Below are 25,640 nucleotides of genomic sequence, written 5' to 3' on the forward strand. Positions count from 1 at the left end.
GAGCTCTAACCGGAACTGGCTCACTGCTGGAACTGCTCGACTGTAACCGTGGAACCCACTGTCTTGACCGGCTTCGGGACTTTCCCGGCGATTTTGTGACATTTCGTTCATTCGGGTATACTGCCGGTGGTCTGCGTTTTTCTAACACTGTATTTCGACGTCGTACCTTGGCGTCTTCATCAGGTGATTCTTGTGACTGAACGACAGTGTCTGGACGGTGTCTGGCGTTCCCTACGCCATCCGTTCTCGCTGCGACAGTGTCGGTTGGTCGCCAGATGTTCCATCTTCCGTCCACACCCACTTCCGCTGTTTTACCCGGTGGCGCCCGTTTCATGGTGTACCCTACTAGGTTCGCGCCCGCCAGGCGCGTTCCTCTCACAGTCGACACGCTGCGCATGCTGTTGGTGACCGTTCCGACTTTCCTCAGCGCCCCTGTCATTCTCCTGGTCTTGTGTTTTCTTCCGTTGTTTTGTAGTAGGTCCAAAGCCGGGTTCCACGCCGTGCTGATCTGGTATCCAGCTTTCCGGTTTATCACGTTCTCTGTCATCTTGATTTCGATCGATTCACTCATGACACTATCCCAAAATTTGGGGTCTGAGATAAGATCCTGGTTTTATCGTAATTCATGGTGTGATCAAGTTCCAAGCAATGTTCTGCTATTGCCGATTTAGTGGCTTGTCGTAGCCTGGTATGCCTTTGTTTCTCTTTATATATTATGTACACGGTCCTCGTACTCTGCCCAATGTAAGACATACAGCATTCACATGGTATGTGGTAGATACCTGGTTTTATCAATCCCATATCATCCTTAACCGTTCCAAAAAGCACCCAGATTTTGTTTGGTGGGCACAACGCACTCTTGATATTGCGCTTTTTCAGTATTCTGCTGATCTTAGCAGATATAGGTCCTGCATACAGAAGAAAGGCTCCCCTTTTGGTATCTTCTTCTTGTTCTTCTCCCTCAGTATCAGGCCGTCTGGAGGGATGTAGCGCCTTCCAGATGTCCCTTGTTGACTGTCAGTTGTCTGCGAACACTTGCTGTAGGTGTTCTAACTCTTCTGCCAAGCTGTCTGAGTCAGACAGTGTTTCGGCTCGGTGAACAAGTGTTCTCAGCACCCCATTCTTCTGTGCCGGATTATGGTAGCTGTCAGCCTGTATGTATAAGTCGGTGTTTGTAGTTGTCTATAGACACTATGGCCTAATGTGCCGTCTGTCTTCCTTTCCACCGGGATATCCAGGAAAGAACAGATACCATCTTCATATAGTTAAGGCTAACCGGCCATTGACCTTCTTCTTCCGTGCGGATGTACACGTATTGCCCGAACTCTTACGGGACTCGGTAAGATTGTCTGCCGCGAGTAATGAATGTAATGGACAGGGGCACTAAGTTCGGAATGTGGGTCTCACGGGGAGCGTGCAAGGGATAAATTCCTGCATTCGCAGTGTCCTCTGAGTACTCGGTGGCTCAGATGGGTAGATCGTCTGCCATGTAAGCAGGAGATCCCGGGTTCGAGTCCCGATCAGGGCACACATTTTTAACTGTCCTCATTGATGTATATCAACGCCTGTCGGCAGCGTAGGGTCTTGATTTAATTATCATTTCATTCTAGAGCTCTGCATTCTAGAGCTCTGGATTGTATCTGTTCTTTCGGACATGTCCGAAAGCACAGATACCATCTTCATATAGCGCTAGGAGCGCGCCTGGCGGGCGCTGACCTAGTAGGGTATGCCATGGAACGGCCGCCACCGGGGAAAACAGCAGAAGCGGGCCCGGACGGAGGACGGAACATCTGGCGACCAACCGACACTACCGCTGCGGGAGCGGATTGCGTAGGGAACGCCAGACTCCGTCCAGTCATAAATACGGGACACAGTCAGCCTGTCGTTCAATCACAGGAATCACCTGATGAAGACGCCGAGGTACGACGTCGAAATATAGTGTTAGAGAAACGCAGACCACCGGCAGTACACCCGTTTTAACGAGATGTTATAAACATGTTGTTTTAGTACTGATGTCTGCTGAGCGGGCAACAAGACAGTCCTAACTGTACCGCAGGAGGGCATATGCCCTAGGATACAGATTACTTCCTCCAGATAAGATGGTGGAACTAACTCGATGTCGTGGAGGACCGTCTTGGTGGGTACGTCTTTGGGATAAGATTAGTCGTTTAATATCCGAGGGTATCTTGTACTGTACTGCTAATTCTAAATCTGTAAGCTTTAACACAGAAACTGTATTTAATACGTAATGGATATGATAGTGTGTTTATTTGTGACTAGACGTAACTGATTGTAATTATAATTTAAATATTGTAAATTTCTGGGTAATAGCCAAGAGAATTTTATTTGAAGGCATCAGTAGCAAACAACAAAATGACAGTAACTGTGCCGTTGGTTATCTTTGCTTATGGAGAGTCTCTGTCGCGCTGCGAGCAGAGAGGAAGCAGAGGAACTCGAGTCTTGAAAGAATACCGAAGTGTTTGTTGCGCGCTCCTGCAGACGTCGTGTGCAGACATGATCGTGCCATTGTAGGCACACCTACTTCGTTAATCAGCGAGTATTGAGAGCACAGTCGGAGTGGACAGGCCGAGGAAGCTGCAATTCTAACTATTGCCTAACCCATAATTATCCATGGCTCTGGAGACGACTTGTGGTTCTCAACCGGCGGCAGCAGTAGCAGCAGCTCAACATTGCGGTCGGCTACATTCTTCGTCGTCCACACAGCTATAACATCCTAAGATGGTTAACTGACAAAGTCTGACTTATAATGTACAGGCATCACCCAGGGGCATTTGTTTCGTAGACTTTAATAATTTTCTTGAGTAATAACCTGCAATAATTTAAACTCGTAGGGCACCTTTTTGTCATAGTCCTCAGACATTATTACCAAGCATAGTCCCTTTCCTTTCCATGCAATCACCGAATGTCGTAAAAATATGAAAATTGACTATTTATTTACTGCCAGTTTCTTTTGTTTGTTAATCGTCTACAAAAAAAAAAAAAAAATGGTTCAAATGGCTCTGAGCACTATGGGAGTTAACTGCTGTGGTCATCAGTCCCCTAGAACTTAGAACTACTTAATCCTAACTAACCTAAGGACAACACACACATCCATTCCAGAAGCAGGATTTGAACCTGCGACCGTAGCGGTCGCGCAGTTCCAGACTGTAGCGCCTAGAACCGCTCGGCCACTCCGGCCGGCAATCGTCTACATTTTGCTGCCTCAGTAACTGTTCATTCTTGTATTCCATAACAGAGGCTTAACGAGTTTCTAACTTCACTTTCTTAAAGAAACGTAAAATTTCACTGGCAAAGCTAATATCTAAAGATACAGCACAAATATACAATGCCCAATGTCATTTATTTTGTATTTAGCTTAGCGAGTGACTTCTGCCGGCTTGGTAAGTACCTTACTGCTCTTATGTTAAAAGTAATTTCGGTTGTTCATTTGCTTAAAGTAAATTCAAATCAATCTTTCAATGATTAAAAGTAAATTGCTTGCCCTTTCCCAAATTTAGCATTATGTTACTGTCAGGTTATTGAAAATCATTTTTTTAAGTGACAGAAGTTTCTGTTACAGCCAGTCATATATGTAACCAGTAACTTCATTTAACTTTGCTTTCAAAATTTAGTATTTCAGATTAAGGAACTGTAAACCAAATGCTTTCTGTTTAATTTATTTTCTCGTGAACTTCGTGTTGTGCAAAAGGGTGACAACCATCTGTTGCCACGTCAGTGATTATCTGCTTAATTTTCTTTGTCATTATCTTTCTTAAGATTCTGGAGATTCATTGTCCTAGTGGACTGACTACCATTTAATTATCCTTGTTTTGCTAAGCAGTATCTTTGTATTAGTACTATTTTTTCAGCCGCGTGGGATTAGCCGAGCGGTCTAAGGGACTGCAGTCATGGACCGTGGGGCTGGTCCCGGCGGAGGTTCGAGTCCTCCCTCGGGCATGGGTGTGTGTGTTTGTCCTTAGGATAATTTAGGTTCAATAGTGTGTAAGCTTAGGGACTGATGACCTTAGCAGTTAAGTCCCATAAGATTTCACACACATTTGAACAACTATTTTTTCATTAAAAATATTACTTGGTACCCTTTTCCCCCTGTGTGGTACGTGAGCGATTGCACTATATTCCACCGATTTCAAAATTATTATCAGTATTTAGACTAGGTTTAGAATAGATTCTTCCTTCAGAAGAATCTGTCCTTCCATTCCCCCCTGCTAACCGGTATTATTTTCCTTCGATAACGGCAGCCTTACTCGCTGCAAAATTTCACTAGGCTTACGCGATAACGGTCAATTATATCGGAAACCAGGAGGATGATTGGGAAGCGGGAGGTTAGAAGGTGTCTAAGGGCCAGCGACATCGACATCCATTGCAATGGAGGTGAACTCAGGGGTGGCGTCCTTTTCCCAGGAGACATGACACTTAGGTCGGGAAGAGTACGCGTATAGATGCTATGACAGGCCTCGATCTGCAAAAGAAAAAGTTTCTTTGTATAAGCCCGAACCCCATCATGGAAGTAGCTGAGATGCTTTCTGGCAAGGTCTTGAGTTTTCATTTGAACTTCATGCATGCGGTGAGCCAAGAGCTTGGTAATTTGGGCCTGCACACATCATGGCTTGCCATAGTGAAAGACAGAGCCAAACATTTGATCATAGAGCTTATGCAGAAGTTCGATGCAATAGATTCGTATGGTCGACTGCCATTACAGCAGACAGTGGTGTTCTGTGGGACCGACTGTGTAGGTATTTCACAAGACGTTGATAATCTAGAGGCCTGCAGATCTTTCTTCCTGGCAACTGTGCAGTTTCAAATGTCGTTTATCCTTCAAGGCAAAGGATCATTTTCGCAAAGCATGAACTTTCTGTACTGTTGAGGGCTTCAGCGTAATATGCGCTTCATAGTCTCTGACACAAATTATTGTGCTATCGAAGATAGTTGAAGGATTGCATATAAGATCCGTAAGGTACGCGTGGGTAACTGCTGTTCTTGCTTGAGTGGCTGAGTCGTACATTTTCAGACCAAATTTTGGGAATAGTTCGAGATCCAGAACTTTACTAGCAAATCAAATGGTTCAAATGGCTCTGAGCACTATGGGACTTAACATCTATGGTCATCAGTCCCCTAGAACTTAGAACTACTTAAACCTAACTAACCTAAGGACATCACACAACACCCAGCCATCACGAAGCAGAGAAAATCCCTGACCCCGCCGGGAATCGAACCCGGGAACCCGGGAGTGGGAAGCGAGAACGCTACCGCACGACCACGAGATGCGGGCAGAACTTTACTAGCATCCTTCAGTTTGACCACAAACAACCTGAGGAATGCGCCCACACGCATCGCAGCCACGAATGCCGGATTGGCTACTGGCTGACATCGTGAAAATGACATTTTTATATACTGAAGAAAAAAATCAAAACACCAAAATATAATTAACTTAGAGGATACATTTATCTAGGTAATATATTTAAGTGATCAACATTGCAAGATCACAGATTAACGTAAGCGTGGGAAAAACCATTGCAAATGCGAAATGCTGGTACAGTAACAACCGGTGTAACTGACAGAATGTTGAATGGAAACGTGCAAACGTGCACATAATGTGCTGTACAGGTGCCGGATGGCAGATTTGGGATGGAGTACCATACCTGTTGCTCTTGGTCCGTCAGCAAATGTTTGTCGTGGATGATGGAGTTGTCATCCGACGATGTCCCATATGTGCTCGATTGGAGACAGATCTGGTGATCGAACGGGCCAAGGCAAGATTCCAGCACTTTCTGGAGTATATTGGACTACGACAGCGGTATGTGGGCCAGCGTTTCCTGATGGAAAACAGTTCCATGAATGCTGATCATGAATGGCAGCGCAACAGTCGAACCATCAGATTGACGTACATATTTTCAGTCAGGGTGCGTGGGATAACCACGAGAGTGTTCCCGCTGTCATCCGAAATGGCACCCTAGACCACAATGTCAGGCGTAGGATCAGTGTGTCTAGCACGCCGACAGGATGACTGCAAACCCCCAGCTGGCCTCTTCTCACGAACACAGAACCATCTTTCATCAGAAAATACACGAGTCTTCCACTGTCCCCCCGCCCCTCCCCCACTAAGCTCTCGCTTCACAACACTGAAGTAGAACTCGCGGTCGCTTTGGGCCAGTTGAGTGCACGCTACAAATCGTGTGGCAGGAGTTGTCCCTGAAGTAACCGACTTGCAGCAGTTCGTTGTTTCGCCGTCGTGCCAAGTGCTCTCAAATTAAATTACGTTACGCTGAAGTTACTGAAAGTCATTTTTGTAAGTAGTAGAAGTTTCAGTTACAGCCAGTCATTTACGTAATCAGTAACTTCATTTACTGCAGTACGATGTGCCAGAGCCATACGCCGAACACGATGGTCTTCCCTCTCGGTTGTGTCACGCGGCCGTCCGGAGTCCTGCTAGCTTGCGAACGTACATTTTTGATACCGGTGCCAGCAATCACGTGCAGGTGATACATTCGTGCCAAGCCTTTTAGCAATATCACAAAAGGAATATCCAGCTTCCATCCCCCTATTAAATGAGCTCATTGAAACTCAGTGAGGTGATGATACTGGCATCTTTACCGGCCTGAAGGTATTCTTGACTTACATCAACTTACCACGTGCAGTCTCATAGGTAACTGACCCTCACGAACGTAACAGTGTGTATTTAAAGCAAACCTGACTTGCATCGTCATAATGACGCTACTAGCACCTCTCTTATTCGACTGGCGCGAAACTGGAATAGACATCAGGTTTCAGATGTAGAAACTCGTCTACCAACTTTTGTTTTTGTTGCACAGCTCCTTCTTGGTCTTGTGACTTTTTTCCGTCAGTGTAGTTTGTCTTCCGGAAGGCCCTACTCGGTTTAGAGACGTCAACAGCACCACAGTCGCTCCCCTACGCAAATCACGGGTCCTTAAAGAAAGCAGGCCATGTAACTATCTGAAACATTCTGGCAGATTAAGACTGTGTGCCAGACCGGGACTCGAACCTGGGATCTTGGCCATTGTGCGAAAGTGCTTTGCCAGCTGAGCTACCCAAGCCCGACCTCACAGGTTTACTTCCGCCAGTACCTCATCTCCCACCTTCCAAGTACATAAAGTGGAGTCAAGCTGCGAGGAGGGGTTGTGCTTGGGTAGCTCAGTTGGTAGAGCACTTAGCCACGAAGGGCGAAAGTCCCGCGTTCGATTCTCGGTCAGGCACACAGTTTTCATCTGCCAGGAAATTTCACATCAGCGCTCACTCTGCTGAATAGTGAAAATTTCGTTCATATAACATTCTGCTCAGCCATTATTTTGGACACCACATGGATCCAAGGCTGGTTGTGAAGACAGCTTTAGTTACAGTTCCAATTCAGCGAGCTACCTCACAGTTCAGCGATCATCTATGGCGTGGTCATCGAGAAGCTATCGTTCGACCGTCCACCTATGAGCATCAGTAAGCTTTTGTTTGGACTTTGTTCATAAGTGATGAATTAACTCTCTTAGTTTGGGCTTTATTTTATCTTGTGTCTAGATAGTAATAAATTGACTTGTGTAAATCATAATCTGGCTCTTCGCATGAGTTAAATTATATTTACTGCGACTTTAATAAATATGTCGTTCTTCGTGAAACTCTCATTGGTGGTCACGTCGTCACCCTTGTAGAAACTGGCAGTTTATGGTATGGCTTAGGGCAGCACAACAAACTGGACTCAATGATTTTTGCCCTGAGTATCATTGCAACAAAATGGTGATGCGGATGTCTGAATATGAGCGATAATGAAATTTACAATTGTGGCTACTTCGTATAGGGAATTTTTAAAACTATTCTCATCTGTCCTAATCATACACTTTTATGTTTCAGTATGGCCATTCGAAGCTTGGATATCTTAACACGTATGCTACCCTTGTTGGAAAAAGTGCAATGGACATGTCAGAACTGTCGTACCCAGGCGCTAAGTAAGCATAAGCGACGAGACTCCCACATCCACAATTTCCAAGTTTCGCTAAGAAGTCGCGGCTGATCGTACATTGGCATGTTGGAGCGTCAGTTGTCCACATCACTGCTGATTCACAACAGAAAGACTTTTGACTTGCATACTTATTTTACTTACTTACATACTCACAACTTGACCAGAAGAAGGGATCGGTTGATAGGACATGTTCTGAGGCATCAAGGAATCACCAATTTAGTGTTGGGGGGCAGTGTGGAGGATAAAAATCGTAGAGGGAAACCAAGAGATGAATACACTAAGCAGATTCAGAAGCTGTAGGTTACAGTAGGCATTTGGAGATGCGGAAGTTTGCACAGGGTAGAGCAGCTACATCAAACCAGTCTCTGTGGAGAAGACCACAAGAAGTGGTTTATTAATACCCAAAATGACTACTCATAGTTGTGGTTGCCCTACTTACAAGGTTGCCTGCATGGTAGTTGAGGTTTGAATTTGGAACATACCTGAAATGTAGAAGGAAACGAATCCTCCACTGATAAGTATTACATCGTATCCTTAACGGCACAAATATTTCCGGACTAAAATCATAGCACAACACTACGACAAATAGAATAAAAAATAATCGCTTATTCAGAAGTAAAAACAAAACCTTGGTAATATAGTACAAAGTGCAAAACTAATATGTAGTCATATAGTCTTGTGTAAGAATGAACAACAGAACTTTGTGTTGTTACGAGGCAAGGTGAACAGCTAATATCCTGTATGTCGGAGACTATTTCTAAGGAAGAAGATGAATCCATTTGCCAACAAAATTTCGTTCTATGTCAGTGCTCTGTGTCCAAAATTTTTGACGTGAGAGTATCCAACGCTAGAATGTGATTCGTAAAGGTTTGTAAAGCAGCGATGCAGAACAGCCGTAACCTCTTAATTCTCAAATTTTTTCTCGTCACTACTCATTTTTAAATATGGAAATAGATAGGAGTTCGCAGGATGTCAAACAAATAGCCATAGAGAAAAAAGACGATTAAACGTACGTTAGTTTATAGAACATATATCTCTCAGCTCCAGATTCTATGAGACTTCATTAGAACATGGCGAAATTCAGAATGGACAGAGGTCTTAGGTAGGGAGATTTCACAAAATGAAGTTGTCTCAGACTTCCTAGAGCAATTTTTATGACCTTAAACAGGGAAAGATTTAGAAGGTCTAAGTGTTACTGAGAAATATCTCACCCATCATCCTTTTGACAATAATACTGTACTCTTTGCCTCTAGGTCAGTTAAAACTCAATAACAAATGAAGAGTAAGCTTAAAAGGAAATCTGAAATATAATGAGGTCTAAAACATTAAATATCTAGAAAAGAAAATAGTATAAATTAACGATGAAGTCATAGAAACAGTTCCTGAGATTCGGCATTTAGGTCAGTTTAAGGCAATGATTGGGTCTAAACCACGAAGCATGAACAGATAGGGGAAAGACCTCGGGTGCTTCTGATAAATAAAATGAAGTTTTCAGCACTGAGCTCCAGATGTGTGTGAAATGGAAAGTTGGAGATCAATTGTTTGAGCAGTTTTCATTACAGTGAAGAGACTTGCATGTTTAATGCGAAAGCCATTCAAAAACTCGTGGCTGCTAAGCGAGCGACAGAGAGATGCCTGTTGGGGATTGGTGAGAAAGAGAGGACGACAAACAGATGCTTCAGGAAAAAGACTGGAGTCGCGATTATAAATCTAATGCGTAGAAATGAAATGGAAGTGAGAGGGACAAGTCGCCGGGAGGGTATTTGGGTGGTACATCAAGGCAGGTCTTAGTTGGATTCCGAGAAATAAGAAAAGACCGTCACAACGACCTAATGCGAGGTGAGTGGATGGCTAGAAATCATGCATAAGCAACATGGAAGAGTCTAGATAAAGGCCCTAAAGCGTGGAAAAGTCTAGAAGACTCGTGAAAGTGAAAAGTCTGATGACGATGAAGGTGGTGATAAAAATTTGCTGATTTGTAGAGCAACCTGTATTCACACCTTCTACATTATCTCTCTTCATTCGAAACAGTTAATTTTTTATTCTGTGTCATTTATTAAGCATTTATGGAGAATCGTGACGTTTCGTTTATTCTCACTGCACGTATGGTTCGAATATCTATTCGTCTACCATTACTGCTGTTCTACTGCCATCGGTGGTAGAAATGGCAATAAGTTGAAATATAAAATTTGATTTTGATAGTAACCCAAATGCAAGTGCTGGTTACATGAGTACTTAGCAGTCTGTGGACGAAGCAAAACCCCATTCACTCAGCCGTGTCAACTACATTTACATGTACATACGGGCTGTTTCAGATAAAGTGCTTTTCTCTGTAACGAACAAAGTAGTAAGCGAAAGGTAAACGTAAGAAACGTTTATCTTTCCGTGGAGTTATGAACACAGTTTATTTATTTATTTTCCAGAAAGCTACAGCAACGAGTTATAATTTTTAAACATAATATTTTTATCTATGATGTAAATTATTTAAATCAATTGCGTAAAAATCAAATTAAATAAAAGTTTTCTTAATTTTAGTTGAGGAATAGTAACGTTCAGAGTTTAGCGGTGGGTGCAACATATAAAAAACTGGTTGTGTTGAGATGTGTGTTCTGGGGCAGAATGTTCCTTTATGTGGGGTGTAAAACGAGTGCCCGTTTCCCTGAATGCAGAACTCAATGCGCCTTCTAAACGACCTACGGACAAGACGCAAAGTTGCCTTGTCACCGACCAGCAATCTTCCCCGAAACGTTGCATTTGTTATCATATTTTGAGGGCTTTATAACTGTAAAAGTTTCCTTGGCGTCACGACAAACCCATTGAATATCACGTGAAATGAAAGTATTCGCGACTGCTACACTGCTTGGCTTGGGGAAAATCGACTCATCCCGTAAGGTGCGTACAAAGAAAGAAATAATCCAGCTCTCTTGCTCTTCGGAATGTCTGCAAAAAATCGAAGGGGTGCTTGCCTTGTTTCTAGTGAGACTGGGCGGTCTCTCATTCCTCTCCAAAAGCACATGAAATTACTCTCCGAATCGAATAATTACTTCTCCGACAAATGATCCTAAACGGCTTGGGAAAGAAGGATTACAACAAGAAATGATATTTATGAACTAGATGAGATTCACTAGTGACTGACTCTTCTAATTCAGTAACACTAAAGATTTGGCTAAAGAAATTCACATCCGTGGGTATTAACAACGACTGACCGTTAACTTATAGACATGTAAGTACGTAGACATTTAATAACAACTTGTTTTTCCTTTTAGGCGGATAGTAGGCCATTTGTACTCAGTTCTCTGAAGAAAATAACTACATGTACTTTTAGAAAATGTCCCACAAATAGTTTCAGAAGTTTGTGCCCTACGGTTTGAAGATATTTGTCGATAATCAGCTTGATGATGATAAGTCACGATCGAAACTTGACAGCAGAGTGCACTACATCAGGATTTGGAAAAGTGCCGTTATTCTTAGCAATGTGCGTTTTTCATGAATGACAACCTACCGCCATGCTATAGTAGTTTAACCAAAATCTCTTCGACGAAGTAAATATTCCAGAATTCGAATCGAGAAAAGCTGCCAACATGAGTAAGGTAGACGTAAATATCCTCGGAGTAGTGAAGCAACTTAAATCACTTAATAAAAGCAAATCTTCTGGTCCAGACTGCATAGCAATTAGGTTCCTTTCGGAGTATGCTGATGCATTAGCTCCATACTTCACAATCATATACAACCGTTCGCTCGACGAAAGATCCGTACCCAAAGACTGGAAAGCTGCACAGTTCACATCATATTAAAGAAAGGTAGTAGCAGTAATCCACTAAATTACAGGCCCATATTGTTAACGTCGATATGCAGCAGGATTTTGGAACATATATTGTGTTCGAACATTATGAATTACCTCGAAGAAAACGGTCTATTGACACACAGTCAACATGGGTTTAGGAAACATCGTTCCTGTGAAGCACAACTAGCTCTTTATTCACAGGAAGTGCTGAGTGAGAATGACAAGGGATTTCAGATCGATTCCGTATTTCTGGATTTCCGGAAGGCTTTTGATACTGTACCACACAAGCGTCTCGTAGTGAAATTGGGTGCTTATGGAATATCGTCTCAGTTATGTGACAGCATTTGTGATTTTCTGTTACAGAGGTCACAGTTCGTCGTAACTGACGGAAAGTCATCGAGAAAAACAGAAGTGATTTCTGGCGTTCCCCAAGGTAGTATTATAGGCCTTTTGCTGTTCCTTATCTATATAAACGATTTGGGAGATAATCTGAACAGCCGTTTTCGCTTGTTTGCAGATGTCGCTGTCGTTTATCGACTAATAAAGTCATCAGAAGGTCAAAACAAAACAAAAAATATCCGAATGGTGCGAAACGCGTGCAGTTGACCCTAAATAACGTAAAGTGTGAGGTCATCCACTTGAGTGCTAAAAGGAACCCGTGAAACTTCGGTTACACGATAAATCAGTCTAATCTAAAAGCCGTAAATTCAACTAAATATCTAGGTATTACAATTACGAACAACTTAAATTGGAAGGAATTGTGGGGAAGGCTAACCAAAGGCTACGTTTTATTGGCAGGACACTTAGAAGAAAATGTAACAGGTCTACTAAGGAGACTGCCTACACTACGCTTGTCCGTCATCTTTTAGAATACTGCTGTGCGGTGTGGGATCCTTACCAGATAGGACTGACGGTGTACTTCGAAAAAGTTCAAAGAAAGGCAGCACGTTTTGTATTATCGTGAAATATGGGAGAGAGTGTCAAAGAAATGATACAGGATTTGGGCTGGAAATCACTAAAACAAAGGCGATTTTCGTTGCGTAAGAATCTTCTCACGAAATTCCAGTCACCAACTTTCTCCTCCGAATGCGAAAATATTTTGTTGACACCGACCTCCATAGGGAGGAACGATCACCACTATAAAATAAGGGAAATCAGAGCTCGTACGGAAAGATATAGGTGTTCATTCTTTCCGCGTGCTATACAAGATTGGAATAATAGAGAATTGTGAATGTGGTGCCAGGCACTTAAATGTGATTTGCTGAGTATCCATGTAGATGCAGATGTAGAATGGTTTTCCAAACAAATAGCCTTATTGGACAGGCCTTTCTGAATGGTTAACGTTTTCCCCAAACTTTTACTGGCAAATATTTTAATTCCAGGCGTGTTTTAGAAATACTGAGTAATAATACCTCACTCTGGCACCAAAAAACTCGTCATGAACGCATAGAAGACGGCTATCAGTATAACTGACAGCTTGTAATTTTGAAAAACTGGTAGTTCGTACGAGACGACGATTAATTGTCTTTGCTCGAACAGCGTGTTGGTTCTTCAGAACAAGTAATGGTGAGTAGCGCAATCATTACAACAGTCGTGGTCCGGTACCATGTAAGCTAAGACTGAGCAAATGTTAACATTATGGAAGAAAGTAGTCACAGAATAAAACTTTTGTCGTTAAATTTGATTCTTTGCTTATAAGAATGAAATATCTGGCTTCACGGACTTGCAACCTGTGTCTTAGTGCGCCTATAGAGGTGAACAGCTACTATTTAGTTTTCATTTCATATCTTAAGATAGTGCGTGTAACGGTAAGAGATGAAGCGAACGTTAAAAATTAAAGCCAAATGCATTTATGACTCAGTGAATGTTAATAATTAAAGACAAATGCAATTATCTATTTATCTTATGAAAAAGAGACATTACTGTGATACAAAAGAAAGAACGGTGCCTTTTTACACCTTGTGAACAACGATGTTTTCTTGTAAAGATATAGCTTTAGCTGGTCCTGTCAGGCGATGTAAGTAAACTAATAACGAGAGTGTTTTTTTAAAGAATAATGACGGACAGTAACTGACTCAGGAATACTGCGCGAGGATCGTTTCCAATTCAGCTAATACTCGTACATTTTTCAGCACGAGGTTACTATTTTAACGTTTTTGAGTGGTATGGCCCCTAGCTTTTCAAAGACTTTTTCGCTTCGCTCTAATAATGTTGCGAGTGCGCTTTCTTTTGTTTGCAAGACAGTTCCGCCTCATAAAAATGTTTACTTGACGTGGTCGAAAAATAATTACTCGCTTACTTGAAAATGTTAGAGAGAGAAGGAACACCCGTGTACTTTAAACAGAGAGGTAAAGGTCAAAGTTAAATGAAACTACGCTGAAATTCCTGAGCGGTACAGTGGAATGAAGAGGTCGCGGGAGAGGGGTGGTGAGAAAAACGTAAGGCGAGTTCAAGGTAATCAAAGAATAAGGTTCACTGAGAGCTCTCAGTAGCAGCGATTGACTTTTCGGTCTTCTCAGGAACTGACGCTTTCGTTGAACCGGATGTGAACAGCAGCAGAATCTTCAGTTCTAATTGAAACACAAAAGCTGGATCACAATTCAGTCGACATCGCTGTAGCCCGTCTTCACCTTATCCAATTATTTCTTAGCTTGTTCAGGGATACTTTCTGAGTATTTTGGTAGAAGAGACCAGTAACCTCCGATGACTCGTTACAGGGTAGTTACATTTTATGTGATTGTTACCAGCATTTATCTCTGTTTATATCGCACTGAAAGAACCTGCACAGTATTTTTCGACGTTATGCACTGTGTGTCTTGTTCTGAAATAAATGTGTTCCCTCACGGTGAAACCTTCCCGTCTAATATTGGATGAACGTTTGCTTGCTGACTGAACGCTGCGTCTCTTAAAATCTTTTAACTGCTGCTCTGTCAAGACTACCTGCTGATTATTACGACGAAACATAAAATGTGTTGTCGCCGTGGCCCTCAGTCGTTACCTGAAATTATTAAGACTGATTCTTACCTTTAATTATTTATACTGGATCGCCATCTGACTGCTACAGCAAACTGTGGAATGAATATACTTACTTCTCTTTAACATAATTATAAGCTGCTGGTGGAGTTTCATAATACTTTGTGACTGGAATTCTTTAAGTTGAAGTTAATTTAGATTTGTTAAAAGCTGAAGCTCAGTTTAGACTTTTCTTTTAAGATAACAATAAATTCCGTAAAGCATTTACGTGAATGATTTTGGGATAGAAAATTCTTAATGCATTTAATCTGGTAGAAGTTAACTATATTCTGAGAACGATCTTGACAAATAATTACAAGGGGTATAGTTCTTTACAAAAATTCTTAAAAAGTAGCGTTGCGCTACATACCTAATTTTCCATCAAAATTACGTAACTATATTCTGAGAACGATCTTGACAAATAATTACAAGGGGTATAGTTCTTTACAAAAATTCTTAAAAAGTAGCGTTGCGCTACATACCTAATTTTCCATCAAAATTACGTAACTATATTCTGAGAACGATCTTGACAAACAATTACAAGGGGCATAGTTCTTTACAAAAATTCTTAAAAACTAGCATTGCGCTACATATAGCGAGTGGCTGGCGAGCACACCGCTTCTTTCAAAGTGTTAATTCATACCTCGCTTACAGCGACCTCCTCTCATGTCTCGCTAGCTACGACTGCCTCGTCTCACATCTTACTCGCAACTGCCCGCTTCCAACGCTCAATGCTACAAAAGTGCGGTCTCGCCGCCAACAATGGTTTTTGGTGCAGACAATCCCTGCTACCATTACAGATGTATTGCTGTTTCCCGCTCTTTCTCAAAATGTATCTATGCGCGGTTTCCCGCTCTTTCTCAATAATACACAATGCAATTTAATTAACAAAACAATTTAAATAAGAAACAGTTCAGATAATTACATGCTAAAACAGTTTAAATACGCCTATTACATAATTACAACGGTACATGCTGTTGGCACTTCCTAAAATGTTCAAATGTGTGTGAAATCCTATGGGACTTAACTGCTAAGGTTAACAGTCCCTAAGCTTACACTCTACTTAACCTAAATTATCCTAAGGACAAACACACACACCCATGCCTGAGGGAGGACTCGAACTTCCGCTGGGACCAGTCGCACAGACCACGACTGCAGCGCCTAAGACCGATCGGCTAATCCAACGCGGCGACACTTCGTCACTTTACCCTTCACCATCAAGCCTGCATTGAGCACAGCACGATTCTGTTTCCGGCTTTTTTCTTGGGCAATGACAGTTTTACTGTAACGGTGATTCACAACAGTATGGATACGTTTGCTGATGAAGAATTGACCGATATGCACCTCATATATAGGTTCGCTGAATGCAGTGACAGAGCGGCAAACGTAACCACTTCACACTATCTTTATATCTTACGGTTGTTGCATTACACTGTGTTTTGAGTTGACATTTTGGTGACCTACATGATTTTTCACTATTGCTAAGGTATTCTCACAAAATCAAAGATAATTATGGTAAAGCAAATAAATATTTGAATTATTACTCTGTAATAATCTAACTGAGACCACAGGTCTTTTATTCCAAATTACTCAGAAAATATTCCTGAACAATGTGACTTCAGTGGTTGCAAGGGCAGGATGGAGGCCTGTTGTATTTTCTGATGAAAGTTGTTTCTGCCTCTGTGCCAGCGATGGCTGCGTGTTGGTTAGGAAGAAGCCAGTAGAGGGCTTGCACACACTGGACTTAAGCCTGGAGTTATGGTCTGAGGTGGGATTTCGTATGACAGCAGGAACACTCTCGTGGTTGTCCCACGTACAATGACTGCAAATTTGGTACATCAATCTGGTGATTCGACGTATTGTACTGCCATTCATCAACAGCATTCTATGGAGTGCTTCCCAACAGGATAACGCTCGCCCACATGCCGCTGTTGTTAAGTCAATATGCTCTACAGAGTGTCGACGTATTGCCTTGGCCTGCACGATCACCAAATCCGTCACCATTCAAGCACATATGGGACATCGTCGGACGACAACTCCAGCGTTTTACACAGACAGCATTAGGCTTCCCTGTATTGATCGACCAAGTGTAACGCGCATTGAACTCCATACCATAAACTGACATTCTGTACGACACAATGCATGCACGTCTGCATGCTTGCGTTCATGCTTGAACTAACTCAGGTGACATTTCTTGTCGGATTCAGTATTTTGACTAAAACAGTGTTTCACTTTCCCACCAACTCCCCTAATTTTCGGAAAACACTGTTAGAACGCTTTCTCAAGAGTCCTTGTCCATGACAGTTGTTTCAGTTACTTGAGGCCCTAATTTATTGCTGGCATTTCAATCTCCCCCTACCACAACATCATGATTAGGAAATGTACCAACTATATTTTTCAGGTATTCTCTGAAGAGTTCTGCCACCTCAATATAGTACACAATTACCATATTTCACCCACCTGTGCCGCTTCAATTCACCATGATTACTATGTCTTCAGAATCTATATTGATCCGTCTAGACACTATTCACTTCTGTAATTGAACGAAAGCATCGTCACCGTTGGCATCCAGCCTATGCTTACAGCATACAGTTGAGGGTCAGTGGAATTCACGCTACTGGGCATCTGGCTCGGAGCTTGTAACAATTGTGTATATGTCACTCTTCCCTACAACTGAACCTTTAGTCCTGTCATGGGCGCTACGGTCGCAGGTTCGAATCCTGCCTCGGGCATGGATGTGTGTGATGTCCTTAGGTTAGTTAGGTTTAATTAGTTCTATGTTCTAGGCGACTGACGACCTCAGAAGTTAAGTCACATAGTGCTCAGAGCCATTTGAACCAACCTGTCATGGGAAAAGCTATATATAACACTAACTTGCATCAATCTAAAGTGAAACACGATAAAGTTTGTGCATGGGGTAGGATTCGCGCTCAGAGCTCAAGAAACCCTGTTGAAACGCTTTCTTAGGTTTAGCCACACTACACAACCGACACCGAGAAACCATCTCTCGAACGTCTCTGTGCATAAATGGCCAAGTCAAATGCTCCTTAATTTTTTGCAAGGTCTTATAGGTCCCTAAGTGCTCGCCTATCAACGAATCGTGAAAGTAATGGAAAACTGGATGTACCAGGGTGGCCGGTAGACAGATCTTCAACTCCTTAGCACGCCTCACCATTTTACATAAAGTGGTTTTCCTGATAACGTATCCATCCAATGATTTCCCAGCCGACAGGCGTTCCCTCACTGGTCCGCAAGTGTGGTCCTGATCCTGATGCTCGCAACATCACCAAACAAATGAGGGATCTCACCTAACACGACACAACTAATATCGCCTTCCTCCGTTACCTCACTGGTCCACAAGTCGGATCCTGATCCTGATGCTCGGCAACATCACCAAACAAATGAGGGATCTCACCTAACATGACACAACTAATATCGCCTTCCTCCGTTCCCTCACTGGTCCGCAAGTGGGGTCCTGATCCTGATGCTCGGCAACATCACCAAACAAATAAGGGATCTCGCCTAACACGACACAACTAATATCGCCTTCCTCCATTCCCTCACTGGTCCGCAAGTGGGATCCTGATCCTGATGCTCGCAACATCACCAAACAAATGAGGGATCTCACCTAACACGACACAACTAAACGCCTTCCTCCGTTCTCTCACTGGTCCGCAAGTGTGGTCCTGATCCTGATGCTCGCAACATCACCAAACAAATGAGGGATCTCGCCTAACACGACACAACTAATATCGCCTTCCTCCGTTCCTTGGACGAGCTCATAAGGTGGGTGTTCGGTTAACGGCTAAGGACGTCCGAGAGTATATTCTCAGTCTCTTTTATGTGTTTAACATCGAATTGAAACGCTGAAATGCGTACTGCCTACCTGGCGATACGACCAGTTTTGCGCGGCCTGACTAATACCCAGCTTAATGCTTGATTATCAGTTTCTAGCTGAAACACTTTATGCTCAAGATAAAAAGTTATACTTGTCTAGGGCAAACTAGACCGCCAGTGCCTCACATTCGTAAGCTGAATATTTGAGTTCGGCACTGGTTAACCGACGAGACGCGTATGCTAATGGCTGCCTTTGACCTTCTAACTCCTGTAGGAGGACGGCCGAAATTCCCGCATTAGACGCGTCGGTTTGTACAATGAATTTTTTTTATTGAAATCCGGCACTCCGAGAACCGGAGGGTTGGCTACAGCTTCCTTGATGTGCTCAAACGCTGCCTCCTGGGCAGGTCCCCATTCAAAATGCACCCCCTTCAGGTGCAGTTCATTCAAAGGAGCCGCCAACCGCGCGAAATTATGAACAAAACGCCTAAAATAATTTGCCATGCCTATAAACCTGTCGATCCCACGTTTATCAGTAGGCGGCGGGAGAGCTCTCAATGCCTTAGTCCGCTCCTGGTCAATGCGCATGCTCTCGCCTGATACTAGGTGGCCTAAGAAGGACACCTGCTGCCTGGCTAATGTCAACTTACTGGGTTTAACAGTTAAACGGGCTCCCTCCAATCTAGCGAAAACTTACTGGATGTGATCCAAAGGCTCCTGGAACGAACGGCTGTAAATCACTAAGTCTTCCAAATAATTATAAACACAGATTAATTTCAAGTCTCCAAGAATATTATCCAGCAAACGAGAAAGAACGGCTGCGCTAGTGGCCAAAACAAAGGGAACCCTGTTAAACTCAAACAGACTCCAATCAGTACAAAATGCAGTAACGTGCTTACATTCCTCAGTTAAGGGAATCTGGCAACAGGTTTGATTCAAAACGACCACAGTAAACCAATTAGCGCCAGCAAACCAAGTAAAAGAGCTATGAAGATCAGGTAGAGGAACTGATTCGAGGACGACCTTGGTGTTCAGACGCCGTTGGTCAACAACAGGCCTAAAATTCCACCCCTAAGGAACAAGGAATATGGGTTAGGCATAAGCAAATGTAGAAGACCTAATAATTCCTTGCTCAAGCATTTTAGATATTTTTGCTCTTAGTATCTTCATCTTAGGCGATACGGGGACTGCCTGACTGGAAAATCGTCAGATAGATGGATATGGTAGTTACGAACACTAGTAACTTCCAGTCTATCACAGAGAAGCTCAGGGAACCTCTGCAACAAATCTCCTAATTCAGAGGCCCGCTCTGACGTCAAATGGGTGAGATCAAACATATTAACATTAGCATCGACTGCCAGCATGCCAGTATGCACCGTACTTTTCACACATTCACAAAACCCAAACTTCTGAGCAGAAGCGAACTTAAAGAAGAAGGTGTGCCTGGAATAATCCAAGACAAGACCGGTCTTATCAATAAAATCACATCCCAAAATCAAGTCAACCGGCAGCTTCTTAACCAAGGACAAAGACAAGGGCCAGGAGAAATCGCCAACCGAGATACTCAAATGGTTCAAATGGCTCTAAGCACTATGGGACAACATCTGAGGTCATCAGTCTCCTAGACATAGAACTACTTAAACCTAACTAACGTAAGGACATTAGACACATCCATGCCCGAGGCAGGATTCGAACCTGCTACGGTAGCAGCAGCGCGGTTCCGGACTGCAGTGCCTAGAACCGTTCGGTCTCAGCGCCCGGCCGAGGTACTCCCTCGGACGCAACTATGCAGAGGCAACACCTGTCCATTGGCAACTCGACATCTCTGCACCGGAGAAGGGACCGACCGAAGGCTCGCAAGATGACCAAATTAAAGAAACCATTCCAAGCTGATCAACGAAAAGGAGCTACCAGGATCCAAAAGGGCACAATCAGGTTCGCCACTTACCCGAGTACAAATATAAGGCAGAGGCGGGGGTGATGGGGCGGCGACACTGGTACACCAATGCTTATCAGCTCGATTCCGAAGTCACTGCCCAGCCCGGCGTCATTTATTGGCTCTGGGAGCACGCGGTTGAAGCCAAGAACGAAGTAAATTGTCTGTCTGACCACACCTGAAACAACACCGCGGTTCCCTCGTAGCAGCCTCCGCTGATGTCGTTTATTCGGAATTTTCCTTGACAACGCCCGCGGGCTGAAACTTAGCCTTATGTCATCCCTCGTCCGCTAGCGGCAACGCAGATATCGCTACAAAGGCGGCACGAAGTTCTTCCCAGATTGAAGGACGATCACGAAAAACAAAGTGCGACTTTTCCACGGCGCGCATTCCCCTTAGGACAATAGAAACCAACTCCCTTTCTCACAAATCGACCAAAAAGGCCAAGCAGGCAGTCTTGACTCTGTCCACATATCGATGTAACTCCTCTTTATCTCGTTGCATCTGCCACATTTAACGACACTCGAGTTGTTTGCGATCCCCCATGGTCTGGTCAGTCTTTCATTAATTACCGACCGCCTCAATTGCTGCAAAGAGGACCCCTCTGCCATGGCTGAGAATACGAGGGTCCTCAATTCGCCTCTATCTAACGGATATAATAGCGACAAAATTACTTGATGCGAAATGCCAAAGGCAGCAGCGTGTTGTTCAGGGCGAACCAACAACCATAATAAGCTTTCAATTCTCTCTAGTCTATATATAACTAATTGTGTGATATCAAGAAGGAGGTGCACCAAAGGGTTAGGCAACTCAGCAAACGCTGCGTCTAACTTCTCGGAAGACACAAAAGCATCACCCCCGGCCTGTTTCCCACGCCCCTTTGGAGATAGCGAGTCCTGATTCTCAGTCCTTTTTCCATCAATTTCTAAAAATGTAAGCTTAAACTGCAAATCATTAACCAAGGACCCCAATTCGACGGTTGATTTCTTGTAACGCTCCTCCAACATTAACGGCGCTAAATCGGCAACCCGGTTAGTTAAATGCGTTAACTGCGCCCACATCCTGTCTAACTGACTGCCACTAGCTTGAGTGCCTTCCAAAGAGCCTGCGGTTTCCTCAAGGCCCCTAATGGCCTTCAACAAAAACTCAATAGCTACTTCTGTCTCACCCAAAACATCCGGCGTGACATCAACCGGCTGAAGAACGGTAGCACGCAAACCTGGTAGCGAAGTCCCGAACACTACCCACAATAGGCTGATGCCTTATCACCAGCTCATAAATGAGGTGGTCCTTCCTGAACAGGCCGATCCCAGGGCACTGCCTGACCGCAATTAGAATTAGTCACCTGAAACAACAAAAAAACAATTATCCAGCAAAATTGACAGAACTACAATTGTACCGAGAGTAACTGAAATGGGAATATCACAATCGTAACCACGCTCTGCTACCAGTTGAGAACTGGTTTCTCAGGGCGGGGCAGGAAAAGGTTACGATTGTGGAAGGGGCGGTAGTCAATACTCTCGGCTGCACAACGAATACGGAAACTTTATTTAAAGAAATTAAAATTTTAAAACAATCTCTTTAAAGAAACCACAACTGACTATATGACAGCTGCAGGCCTTATCACAAAAAGTTCCACAATTTTAGGGCCGAAGGCCAACGACGATAACCTCAGACAATAAACAGCTGAAGACCTGAATTAGAAGTCAGGAGAACAATTCCAAATAGCACATATTAAGATAAATGCTTCATTTTAAGACAAAATATAACACGGCTAACCACATACTGCCCGTCGCTCACAAAAAGAGGCCGCTGAATTCGACCACCAAGACCACCTTTTACATTGCGCCATTCCACTTCCATTGCAAGGGGACTTCCCTACAGCTTTTACATGTTACAAATGCAAGTGCCCTAAGCATGAACCAGCTCTCAGTAAACATTTTCTTTTTATGGACATACACATATTATAATAATTTCTCACTTTAACATATCCTTTTGATTTTTTCATATATACATAATAAAACTAATTTTCTTGCCACAGATCAAGGAGTTTAAATAACACAGAGTACACACTGCAGATACACCTTCACATAATATAAATCTACTTCTAATCGATATAAGTGTTACAAGCTTTCCTTGAAATAATCGATCTGTAACAGTTTGTTGTGTCACTGTGGTGCTCAGGTTGCTGCTGCAGCTGCAGTACAATGTTCGACAGCCATGTACCGAACACGATGGGCAACCCTCTCGGTGGGACCACGTAGACGTCCCGAACCTGGCCTTCTTGCAACCGGACATTATCGTGACCACCGCTGCAAGCAGTCATGTACAGTGGCTATATTCCTGCTAAGCCTTTCTGCAGTATCGCAGTAAGGATATCCGGCCTCTCGTAACCCTATTACTCGACCTCGTTGAAATTCAGTGAGGTGTTGATAATGGCCTGTTTTTATTTTACAAGTCCGTCTTGATTACACAAACTTTTACACTTCGCTACTGCTACTGATACCTCCAGCTCATGAAATTTTCTGATGCAGTATCAACGTCAAACTAAACATGTATCTATATTGTAAATACTCACTTACTATGTACCTATATGTATAGTTTGACGTTGATACTACATCAGAAAATTTTGTGATCTGAATATGGCAGTAGCCGAAACGGGTAGTAGTGAAGTTGAAAAGTTCGTGTAATCAAGACGCACCTGTAAAATAAGGTGCCAAAACATGTTCACTGACTCATTTTCAGACTTTATGTCTTAAATTAAAAAATGGCGTCTTTGTCACCTTAAAGGCATTTTTAACTAAGTCAGCTCACGACGACCAATCTCAAAGGAAACTGATGTTCATGAACGCTACAGCGTAAATTTAAAGCAAACTTGATTTCAATCTTCATGGTGGTGCTGCTAGCACCACATTTATGTGACTGGCGAGAAATTTGAATAGACATGTAGAAACACGCCTAGCAAGTTTCGTTTATGTTGCACAAGTCCTTCTTAGTGTCAGTGTAATTTTCATCAGCTTTTTGCCATCATTTCCGTCTGGTTTATACTGCCCGAAGATAGACTAGTATGAAAGGTAGTTTCTTTTGTAGATCTGTTTGACGTTTTGCTTGTAACTGGTTGACTCTATTGATCTTTGTTTTCTGCGGTACGTCTCTGTGTTTATGGCTTCTTCTTCTCGGGTGTCTGTTAACTTTTTCTCTTGTACGGAAAACTTTAATACATTTTCATATGTTGAACTGGTTAGGACAGTATGTGGAGGTGCTTTCAGACCTCTCAAGTCTGCTTTTCAACTTGCCATGGCCTACAGGTCTGCTTTTATACTCCCCATTTTCACACGTGACTAAGTACAGAAGGAAATGATACTGGTACATTTGAAACCCTTGATCCCTGGTTATCACTTTGGACTCTGAGGTGTGGCTTTCCGAACTTCTCTGCAGTATTATATGTGTCCACATAACCTACTCTTCGCGCCTGTCTAATCTCTTCACTATAAAATGTCTTTAGTGGTCTGAAGAAATTCTTATCGAGCAGATGTAGCCTATGAGTAATATGAGGTGGCAAGCATGCGATTGTCACAAGATTATATTTGCTTTTAATGTTACGTCTACATGCCTGGAATGAGAAATATATTGAGTCTATATCTTTGTAACTCCACGAAGCTGGGCTCATAACGATTTGATAAGTAAAACTGCAATTGGTGCTGTAACTCATTTCCAAAGAGTAATGTCTATCCAATAAGAGAAATATAGTGGATTCCGTTGTAGGTTGCCACAATCCTAGACAAAGGGAAGAAAGAACCAGGTACAAACTGCACCACAGAAGAAAAAGAGAAAAACAAATGTATATGTAGTATCCCATACATTTGGCAATGTATCACAGAAGTTTGAAAATATTTTCAAAAATCACAAAGTAAAAATTAGGTTTTCTACATCTCATAAATTACAACAAAAACTAATACATAATATAAAGTGTAAGCATGATCCAGAGTCAGACGCTGGAATATGCAAGGTAGCATGCCAAGAATGCTGCTTGTTCTACCTACGGCAAACAGGCTGAAATTTCAACACCAGGTACACAGAGCACATAAAAACTAGACACACAACAGACACACTACATCAACCATAGCAACACATAAACATAATACAGGACACCCATTTGGAAAAATAGAGCGAAGTGTCAAAGTACTCCACCGACTAAATGAAGGACATAAAATGAGTTTGCTAGAAGAACTGGAGATATATTCATATTACAGAAAGTGGATCAGTGAATTTCTTCAGATGATTCGATAGTATACTTAAATAAAAATAGTAACACATAGAAATAAGCACGATTGTAAAATCGATATAAGTAAATTGTGATCTAAATTGTTAAGGTAAATAACCTCTGCACAAAAGCATATCATACTCTGTGGAAGACCTATGATGTCATCTCTGTTGACTACTTGTTGGAACATCTTTCTAACTGTTTTGTTTATGTAAAATGTTTTCGATGTTGAAAAGTGTACAACAAGTTGTGTTTGATTTTTAGTGTTTGTGAAACTGCACAAATGGACCAAAGGAAACTGTAAGTACAAATTCTTCTAAATTTTGTCTCTAACTTCACAAAAAGATCGATAATCAACAAATAAACCGCATGTTTTCTTATATATTGCAGTAAAGTCAACGAAATGAAGCAGACTCTCACGCATCGACAACATCACATAGAAGTGGCATAACAAAAGCAAAAAACCCATTTGAAAATGTGAATCATTTCCCGAAACTCGTCTTGCGAAAAATAAAATAAAGAAAATAGTGACTGGTAGCAGATGAGATGTTTAAAAACAAACCGATTGCATGATCTATTTTCAGAGAAAGAGATTCACAAACTAAGTAACTCAATAAGGCCTTGATCCACAACTGGCCCCCATGCAAGCAGTTATTCGACTTGTAAATGATTGATATACTTGTTGTATACCCCCTGAGGGATATCGTGCCAAATTCTGTCCAGTTTGCGCGTTAGATCGTCAAAATCCCTAGCCGGTTGGGGGCTCTGCCAATAACGCTCCAAACGTTTTCAACTGGAGGGACTGTACCGACCTTGTTTGCCA

This window comes from Schistocerca gregaria, chromosome 7 (assembly GCF_023897955.1).
Source record: "Schistocerca gregaria isolate iqSchGreg1 chromosome 7, iqSchGreg1.2, whole genome shotgun sequence".
Lineage (NCBI taxonomy): Eukaryota > Metazoa > Arthropoda > Insecta > Orthoptera > Acrididae > Schistocerca > Schistocerca gregaria.